At 49.2% G+C, this 9,984-nt stretch overlaps 1 long non-coding RNA gene across 1 annotated transcript; it reads right to left on the bottom strand.

Annotated features, from left to right (window-relative positions):
* Positions 1 to 334: 334 nt before the first annotated feature.
* Positions 335 to 4,766, bottom strand: LOC136323157 (uncharacterized). The gene is made up of 3 exons (XR_010728925.1): positions 4,401 to 4,766; positions 4,048 to 4,111; positions 335 to 2,552 (listed from the first exon to the last, which is right to left on the bottom strand). It is a non-coding gene; the product is annotated as an uncharacterized lncRNA (long non-coding RNA).
* Positions 4,767 to 9,984: the final 5,218 nt, after the last annotated feature.

Below are 9,984 nucleotides of genomic sequence, written 5' to 3'. Positions count from 1 at the left end.
TGACGTGACTCAGTTCTCTCAACGGAAGGCACACTGAAGGCATGCAGTCTATAGCTGGCCTGGGCCTCCTGCATGCTTTTCTTTCTCTTAGAACCAACCCAGAGTGGTCCAGCTTTGGCCATAGATGAGGACAGTGTCCTTGAGACTAGAGAATGATGGAGCAATGACTTGACAACTTGAAAAAAATTGAGTCCCTGCCCACAAGTCTGGCATCCTGACTGAGCAGATGGGACAGGACTGCCCACCAGCCTGGCGCACTCTCTCTGAAACTGTCACTTGAGGGGTGAAAAGAAAAACAAGTACGGTTTTAAAACCATTGTGTGATGGAGCCGTTTAATTTATTTTTATTATAAAAATTTCAAACGTAACAAAACTCAGAGAATTGTACAGTGGATGTCCTTATGCTCACAGCTTGAATTCTGCCATTAACATTTCACTCTACTTTTTTTTTTAATGATTACAAATCTATTCATTTTTCCATCCATCTATTCATTTATCAGCTCTTACTTTTTGGACACAATTCAAAGTACATTCTAGACACTTTCCTCTAAGAACTTTGGTATAACTGTTATTCACTAGACTTGAATAATTGTTTTTCTCTTGATGATATATTTACATATGGTGAAATGTACCAATCTTAAATTGAGTTTTGACAAATATTACATCCACATAACCCAAACCCCTATTAAGATAAAGATCATTCCATTGTTCCCAGATGTTCTATTAGAATGTTTCTGTTATAGTTATAACATAGAGTATGTTATATTATAATACAATATATAGTATAGTAAACATAATGTAATACAGATAATAATATAATAACATAATGTGAAGTTACATTACCTTTACCCTAACTCACATACAGAATTCTAAGTTTAATAATAGCTCACCTTTTGTGTTTCAGGAATAATTATATGTGCACATATTATTTAGTTTTCACAATAATGTTGTGATGTCGTATGATTAGCTCTGTCCTATAGATTTAAGAATGTGTTAACCCACCTAGTAAGTGATGGGAGTGGGCTCTGCATCCAGGCGCATGTGAGTCCAAGACCTGCCAGTTCCCCACCCGTCTAGTGTGGCTGACCCTGCCTGGGGCACAGGGAAGCTTAGCTTCACAGAGGAGGGACACTGGGGCTACACCTGGAGCCTCGGCCCCCAAGGCTAAGCTGAGTCCACTCACCAGAAGGACAAATCAGGGCCGGGCCTTCCAGGTGGAAGAGCATCTCACAGAGCTAGCAATGACATGTGGGTCATGGCATTTTGGGAATGGTGACGTCTCCGCCAGCCCGGAGCTTGGAGTAACCACGCAGGGGCAGCAGCAGATGAGAGTTAAGCGTTGACTAGGTTTCTCTCTCCTGCCTCTACCAACGTTTAGGGTTTCTTCTGTCCTCCATCTCGAGTTCTCTTCCCTTTTTTCCTCCAGCACTTCTTCACATTCTTTCCCAGTAATATTTCTCATTTCAGGTCAGAGTTGTGGTTTCCAGTCTGTCACGTTTACCTAAGCAAATTCGTTCCTGCACGGATGGCAAACCCGTCAGGGGTGTTACTCATGTTACACGCGGCACTGTGATTCCTCGGGGGCCCTTTTCCAGCCGCATTCTAATGTTTGACATTAACAGTTTGTGAGTCTTGTTTTGGCCGAGAGAATGCAGCTGATCCATCGCCAGCTTCCAGTGACATAGTCTACCTGACTTCTGTACGGGCCATCTGGCGATGTCCATGTAACAGTCATCAGCTCAGTAGTCTGAAGTGCGTGTTTGCGATGGACACATCATTGGCTTTGCAGAAACCCATGGGCTGGTCTCCTGCTTCATCTCTGACCCCCTCATCCAAATTTCCAATGGCATTTGATTCTGCTTGATTTCCTACATTCGTGTTCCAATCACCTACAATTATCTCTCTTAGTGATATGCATTTAGATTTCCTCTCTATCTTTCCATGGTTTGGTGGTTCATTTCTTTTTCACACTGAGTAACACTCCATTGTCCGGATGGACCACAGCTTACATATCCATTCACCTGCTGAAGGACATCTGGGTGGCTTCCAGGGTTTGGCGATGATGAATAAGGCTGCTATAAACATCTTGCACAGTTTGTAATGTGCACATATGTTTTCAGCTCCTTTGGGTAACTAGCAGGGAGCATAAATGCAGAATCACATAGTAAGAGTCCTGTTCAGGTTTGTAAGAAATCACAGCAGCCGCACCATTCTGCATTTCCACCAGCAATCACCTCCTTGCCAGCATTTGGTGTTGCTGGCATTTTCAGATTTCGGGCGTTCTGATAGGTGTGCAGTGGTATCTCCTGGTTGTTATTAGCATTTCCATGATAACATGTGCCCCGGAGCCTCTCCCTCTGCTTGTTCACCATCCCTGTACCCTCTTTTGTGAGTTGTCTGCGGAGGTCTTCGGCCCATTTTCCAATTGGCTTGTTTGTTTCTTGTCGAGTTTGAAGAGTTCCAAGTGTATTTTGAATAACAGGTCTTGAACACATGTACCTTTTGCAATTATTTTCTCCAAGTCTGTGGCTTGTCTTCTCATCCTCTCAATACTGTTTTGCAAAGAGAAAAATTTTAAATTTTAATGGAGGTCAATTTATCAACTTTCTTTTTTCTTTAATCACGATCATGCCTCTAGAAACAAGCCTGCAAAAAGGCATCACCATTCCCAAGGTCAGGTAGGTCTTGTCCTGTCCTCTCCCAGAGTTTTATGATGTTGTATTTGACATGGAGGCCTATGGGCCATGGTGGGTTAATTTTCTGTGGCTCTTTGATTTTCCATCATTTATTTCCTCTTCTTGCCCTCACTGTGAGAGCAGAGGGTTTGTTCAGTGAGCATGTCCCACGTTTAAAGTCCAGCTCTACTGTAAGCCTGACGGGCACCCCTGGACAGGCTAAGTGTTTGGGGTTATTGGAGGGTTTGGGGCTCCTGCAAGAACAGCAGCCCGGGTGTGGAGTTGGTCATGCAGGGTAACCATGGTTTCCAAACTACAGAATGAACCTCAGCTGTCCCGTTGGTCAAGGCTATTTTTTGCATGTGGAGAAACAAATGCCTTTATAGAGGCTTCGTAGCTAGTGTCCTCCCATCTAGTCAGGGCTGTGCTTTAAGCTGGCAGCCCATCCTTCAGTCTTGCAGCTCTGTCTGTCCCGGGGGACCTGGTTGGCTCACAAGCCACAAGGAAGGAGAAGGGGAATAGAATCTGGGCTTTAGCAGGCCCATGGACCTGCCTGTCCTTCTAGGAGCTGCATGGTCTGTGGAACCTTTTCAGCCAGGATCACCTCCTTTTCACTTTCTGACTGCAGACCTCAGATCAGTAGTTCTCATCTTCCCAGAGGGTCAGAGCCACCTCTGAGGGATTTGAGAAGACTCAGATCCCTGCACCTGATTGTCCAAGGAACCACATTCAGTTGACCTGTGCTGGGGCCCAAGGAAAGCAGCCCCAAGTCAATTTTTGTACAGAATGCTCTAGGTAGAGTGAAGGGACACTAAACTGGATTGATCCTGTTTGTAGTATGAACAGCTTTGGCAGTCTAAGCATTTCTGATACAGAGAGAATGCCAGCCCCTGGCTTTGCCCTGACATCTGCAAAGCCCTGCATCCCAGATCTCCACAGTCACCACACCCCCAGCCCACCCCCACCTCACCCCCTCTGAGGGAAGAGGCTCAGAAGCTTCCAACCCGTTTTAGAAGCAGGGACCGTTAACAGAAAGGACATTGAATAGCCTGAAGTCAGAGTTTCCACCCAGATGAACTTGCAGGAATTTTCAATCTAGGATTGTGTTCCTGACCACATGCTGAAGAGACAGTATTTTCACGGTTGGCTGGGAGAAGCTGACGGCTTTCCCTCTTCCTCTCCTTCTTCCCAGTCCCACCTTTCTTATTAGAATCTAATAAAATGGTGGTCATTTGGCCCTTGGAAGGGGAGGAACATCTCTCCCAAGCACCCCACCTCCTGCAAGCAACAAGTGCACTTCTGAAGAAGAGCCCTCCCTGTCCCCCAGGGAGGTGCTAAGAATGGAAACTCCTATCCCCCCCCCTCCCGTTACCTTTGATTTAGCCTCTGATTTTAATAGATGACCAAAGATTTTCCAGATCTGGTCACAGATGCACCTATGGAGGAAGGGAGTGTTTTCATTAGAGGGGATGTGGAAGATCTGAAGGAGGCCAGGATAAAGAGGGATTAGATGAGTCTGAAAACATGGCCACTACAAGGGACAGGGGCTCTCCTCATGTCTGGGGGCAACCCTGCCGCCAAGATCATGGTCAGCTCACTGCTCCTGGCTCGTGAACTGCAAATGTCCCGTCACCTGCCCATGTCCTTGCCCCAGGCCCTCCCTGACGGTGACCTTTTCACCGAGGGCCCTCTCCATGGCTACTCAATGCCCAGGGATCCATCTACCTTTGACCCCAATCAGCCAGTTCCAGGGTGGTGTCAACTTCTTCAAGGGCCTCCCACCCTCACCGCAGACTCTGGTGTCTCCGGTCCCAGGGGCTGCTGTGACACAGCCCCACAAACTCTAGGGAGCTTAGAACAACAGTCTGTCCTCTCACACTGCTGGAGACCAGAAGTCCAAGGTCAAGCTGTCATCAGGGCACGCTCCCTCTGACATCAGACGCTGCTGGGCTGTGGCCACATCGCCCCAGTCACTGCCTCCATCTTCACATAGCCGTTTCCTCTGTCTCTGTGTCCTTTTAAAAGAACAGCAGCCATATTGGAGTAGGGTCCCTCCTGCTCCAGTCTGCCTTCATCCTAACTAATTACACCTCCAATTCTACAGTGGCCGTTTGTTCCAAATAAGTTCACATTCTGAGGTGCTGGGGGTTAGGACTTTGTACCTCTTTGGGGGGGGGGGGCAGGGATACAATTTAACCATAAAACCTGGGATGAGAAAGAGTTTGAATGGGTAAAGCCTGAGCCCAAGGCTGAGCTAACAGGACAACCAACCTTCTCTCCTCCCCCTGCTCCCTCCCTCCCTCCCTCCCTCCCTCCTTCCCTCCCACCCACATTCCCTCCCTCTCTCTCCCTTCCTTTCCATATCTTCTCTTGCTTCCTTTTCTCTTGCTTTCCTTCTGCATTAGGTCTTGTCCCTTGCTCCTTGCTCCTTCTTTTCATGGCCCCTGCCCACCCCTCCCCTACTCCATCTGTCCATCTGTCCATCTCCTCAGAAGTGCCCCCTCTGTGAGACGCGCAGATGTGAATGTCAGGCCCCCCAGAATGGCACCAGCTGGCCGCAGCTCATAGACAGCTCCAGGCCCTAGGGAAAGGGGAGGAGGCCAGTCTCAACCTAAATGTCCTTCTGCTTTGCAAACCTTGTCTCCGCTGCCATTTTTAGCAGCAGTTAAACTTGCAGGGACACTGCCCTGGCCCTCAGGCTGTCATCCCCGGACATGGACATGGACATGCGGGCAATGCCTCGGTGCTCCCTCCCTGCTGTCACAGGACACCTGGCCCCTGCTGACAGCCAGCCTGCTTTCCTGACATTGCGAGGCATCTGCCTGGACAGCTGAGGACAGCGCTGCAGTTACTGTGGAAACCTGAGTGCCTGTGGGGACTCTCATGGGACTTTAATCAAGGCACTGGACGAGGTGTCAATAGTGTAGGGACAGTGGTCATCCTTCTTTATCAGGTCCAGTCTGTGGTCCACGGGGTGTCGCTCACTCACCCTCACGGGCTCTGGCGTGCTCTCCCAACGGTGCACCACCACACCTGGCTACCTGCCTGCAGTGAAATAAGGGGCCAGGTGAGGGGCACAAACACAAACTAACATTTAATTGCATTATCTTGCCAAGCCCATGGGGATGTCTGTTTTGCCACCCATGGGAGCTAGGGTTACGCCTGTAGGAAGAGAATGATGGAGAGAGGGGTGAGGAGAGACAGTGTCTGGTTCCTCTCCAGAGAAGGACATGCGGGAAGGGGACAGAAGACTCAGTTTTGATGGCAGGCAGTGTGAGTTTTGCAGCCCCAGGGGTACCACCCAGGGACCCAGGCCATGCAGTGGGAGAGGGGACCCACTTCAAACTTCTTCCGCCCCTCGATTTTTGCCAGAGTAGTGGCATAGCCAGGACCTCTGACAACTTTGGCTGCCCTGAGCAGAGGACTTAGGGACCATGCAACATGTGACTGGTGGGCCCGTTCACCAAGGGTGGCTCCCTCTGGATCTGCAAACTTGTAAGAGGCTGGGACGCCCTTGGAGGTGCCATAGAGAGGCCCCTGGGCTGAAGGCTATCAGTTAATTCTTTTCCCTTTGAGAAATATTCACAATTGTTGTTATTAGCCATAGTATCCTACTTAGGGATGTTTGATGACACACAATTTTTGTTTATTGATTCATAAGGACTTATATAGTCTATTGTTTGCTGAGCATGGTTCCCTAGAATCCACCCTTCCTTCCTCCTGGTAAGTAAAGAATGATCCTGTGGGACTACATTTCCCAGCTTCCCTTGTAGCCAGCTTGGCCACATGACTAAGTTCCAGCAAATAAGATGGTTTGGAAGGGCTGCAGGCCAGTCCCAGGGTCCTGCTTCAGGGAAGCTGCCTGCCCTCCGCATCTCCTATCCAGGCTGAAAGGTTAAGTGGGGATAGTAGGACCAGGTCAGTGGGGTGACACCCCAGGGAGCCATGGAGCAGACCAGGAAGTCCAATCTGTTGTCCTCCCCATTCTTCAAACTACCCAGGACAGCTCAGACTTTAGATGAGAGAACAATGAGCCTTTGATTTTGTCCAAGTCACTCTTGTTTTCATCGCTTTTAAAGCAGCTGAACCAATAGTGAAGCAAAAGTAATTTGCTTTCTTTTTTTCTTTTTTCTTTTTTTTAGGTGAGAAGAGGGGAGATAGACAGACTTCAGCATGCACCCACCCATGATCCACCTGGCAACCGTATCTGGGGCTGATGCTCAAGTACCCAGCGATTTTTAGTGCCTGAGGCTGTTGCGCTCCAACGGAGCTATTCTCAGTGTCTGGGGCCACATTCGAAACCAATTGCACCAGCGGGAGGAGAAGAGGGAGAGAAGTGGGGAGAGAGGGAGGGGTGAAGAAGCAGATGGTTGCTTCTCCTATGTGCCCTCACCAGGAATCAAACCTGGGCTGACACTGTCCACTGAGCCACCAGCCAGGACTGTAATTTCCTTTTTAACATGCACTGTACTGGTCTCCAAAGAACATGAGAGTTAAACTTGAACTTCCCCTTTCTCGTCAAAATGTCTGCTCATGTGTTGCCTGTCTTTTCCTGCTAACCAGCATACCTTGCTACCTTCCCCCGAAGGGTTTCTTACACCCAGGATGTTGGTCTAGACTCTTTAAAAATGCTCAGATTCTCAAATAACCAACAGAAAGACCAAATAAATCAGACAGTGCCAATCCAGAGAGGGACCCTCAAGGCAAACCTTGCTTTTAGGTCTTGTAGGAAGCCCTGTGGACCTCGTGACTTTATATCCCAGATTTTTTTTCCTACAATTTTAATTTAAAATGTTGTGGGCCAGTTCACTTAAGTGTTTTGTAAGTGTGTGCACACCATAGTTTTTGTGGAGAAATGTCGTCCCAGTCCCTCCGGGCCCCTCTGCTGAATGCCATCACTTGATGTCATTTTGCCCTTCTGGTCCTCTGACTGTCAACCCCAGGAGGCGTGAAGGCCATTGGCTGAGGACAGCTCCCTCCGGGCGGGTGACGTACCCTGGCCTGCTCTCTGACTTACTTTTTCTATTCTAAGACTTGAACCACACACACTGCACTTATCTGTAGAGAAGTGCTTTTTTTTTTTTTTTTTTTTTGAGAAATTAAGCTCCTTTAGAGATTAAAGTTTGGCTCCCCTAGCTCCTTTAAGAACTCACAGTTAAAATTGGGTCATAAAAGAATAGTCGCTCCATTTTCTAACCAGACGATAATAGCTTCAGGCGGTGCCAGGTCCTCCTCCTCTAAGCCCACCTTCTGGACAGGCTCCCCCTGCCACTTCTGCTCCTCCCGAGCCAAGGGCACTCACCATTGCCTTGACCCTTTCCAGCCGAAGCTGCTCTGCCCCCTTTCCCTTGTCTGCACTAATTTGTGCTACTCGCTGGGGATTGGCGGGGGGGGGGGGGGTCACTCCTCTGCTCCACCTTCCCTTCTTTTCTTCCTCCTCCCCCTGGGATGCATCGTGATCAAGGGCAAGGACATTTTATTAGGTCATGCTGCTCAGGGTGGAAGTTTTTGTCTGTCCTCAAGGGTTTAATGCTTTGAGACTGTCATTGATGGTATTATTCAGAATTATTTGCTGGTCCTTCCCAAAGAAGATGATACTCTGCTGTCCCCCTCCCTACCCTCCCACATCAGGCTTGGCATTGTGACTTGCTCTTGCCAACAGAGGCAAGCGAAAAGCAGGTGACGTGTGCCGTCTCCAGGCCAAGGACCAGTGCACGGTTACTGAGTGTGTCTTCCCTCTTCCACAAGGTGAGCAGCGGTCCAGAGAGAGGCTGTGTCACCAGCCTGGATTCAGAGGCCTACCAGAGCAGGGACGAAGTCAGCCCACGAGAGACACGTTGCTTGAGCTGGAGATAAACTCTGTGGCCCTCAGACATGGTGCGTTGGGGATTGTCTTAATTCAGCATGACTTTGCCTCCTCCAAGTGTTCCGGAGTGTCCGTGGAGACGGGCTCAGACCCCCCTGTCCATGAAGCTGACGCTCTGGCTGCCGGCCTTGGAGTTGGTGTGTGAGGAGGCTGCCGCATGTCAAGAGAAGGTGCTGAGATGGGTTAGTGTACTCTGCCCTGCATCTTAGGGAGAATCCTTTCCTCACTCATGATAGCCTTGGCATGTCCTTGATGTCCTTTGTTTCCAGTGCCTCCGATTTTATTGCTGGTCCACTACAGGCAAGACACAGCCCCTCTCCTCGGTTCCAGAAAGCAGTCTTCACACCCAAGAACTAGAGCGCATGTGGATTTCACCAGAGGTTCCTCAGCAAAGACAGGGGTTTACCCGACACATCTCAACACCAGCCGCCCAGCCGTGTCTTGGCAGATCTGCATGACGCAGTGTGCTCCAGAGCCAAACGCGGCTTCCGCTGCCAGCTCTACCACCTCCTGTGCCGTGTGGGGCCAGTCGCTGAGCTTCTACGGCTGGGTTTTCTCTTCTGTAAATTGAGACAATAACACTTCCTATTTACTAAGGTTGTGATTATCTGAAAAGCATAAAAGTTAGACTTGAAGTGACTTATTTCAGGTTGGGAGCCTATTTCATCTTTCACTCTTTCCACCCCTGGTAACATGAGAGATCCACATCAAACCCAATAATTGCACAACAATGCTCGTTATCACTGTCTTTGTTTCGTTTGTGTGTGTGAGAGAGAGAGGGACTGGAAGGGAGAGAGATGAGAAGCATCAACTTGTACTTGCAGCACCTTAGTTATTCTTTGATTGATTTCTCATATGTGCCTTGACGGAGTGGGGGGAGGTGCTTCAGCAGAGCAAGTGACCCCTTGCTCAAGCCAGCGACCTTGACAAGCCAGCGACCTTTGGGCTCAATCCAGCAACCATGGGGTCATGTTGATGATCTCATGCTCAAGCCAGCGACCTCAGACTCAAGCCAGTGAGCCTGTGCTCAGACTGACAACCTCAGGGTTTTGAACCTGGGATCTCAGCGTCCCAGGTCAACACTATTCATTGAGCCACCACCTGGTCAGGTATTGTCATACTTTCTGTTGCCTACAAATCTTCATCAGATGTCTCGCTTTCCTAAGTCACTTCTTCCAACCAGGTTGCTGGGAAATGTGCCTTTCCTTTGACCTCCCCTGCACGGACAGTGTCCAGTCTGTGGGCCCCTGTCTCCTCCCTCCCAAATGGCAGCTCTCTCAGCCCTGAATGCATCCATCAGGAATGCTGGGCTTTGCTCTCTCCCTCTCTCATGTGCTCTCTGTCAGTGGTTCCACATTGAAGACATTACTCGCAGAGCACAGCCTGCACCCCACAGTGAAGCTCCTTCTTGAGCAGGAAGAGACAGTCGTGAAACATCATAAC

This window comes from Saccopteryx bilineata, chromosome 2 (assembly GCF_036850765.1).
Source record: "Saccopteryx bilineata isolate mSacBil1 chromosome 2, mSacBil1_pri_phased_curated, whole genome shotgun sequence".
NCBI lineage: Eukaryota > Metazoa > Chordata > Mammalia > Chiroptera > Emballonuridae > Saccopteryx > Saccopteryx bilineata.
The sequence above is the reverse complement of the archived record's forward strand: the minus strand, read 5'-3'. Positions and strand labels throughout refer to the sequence as shown.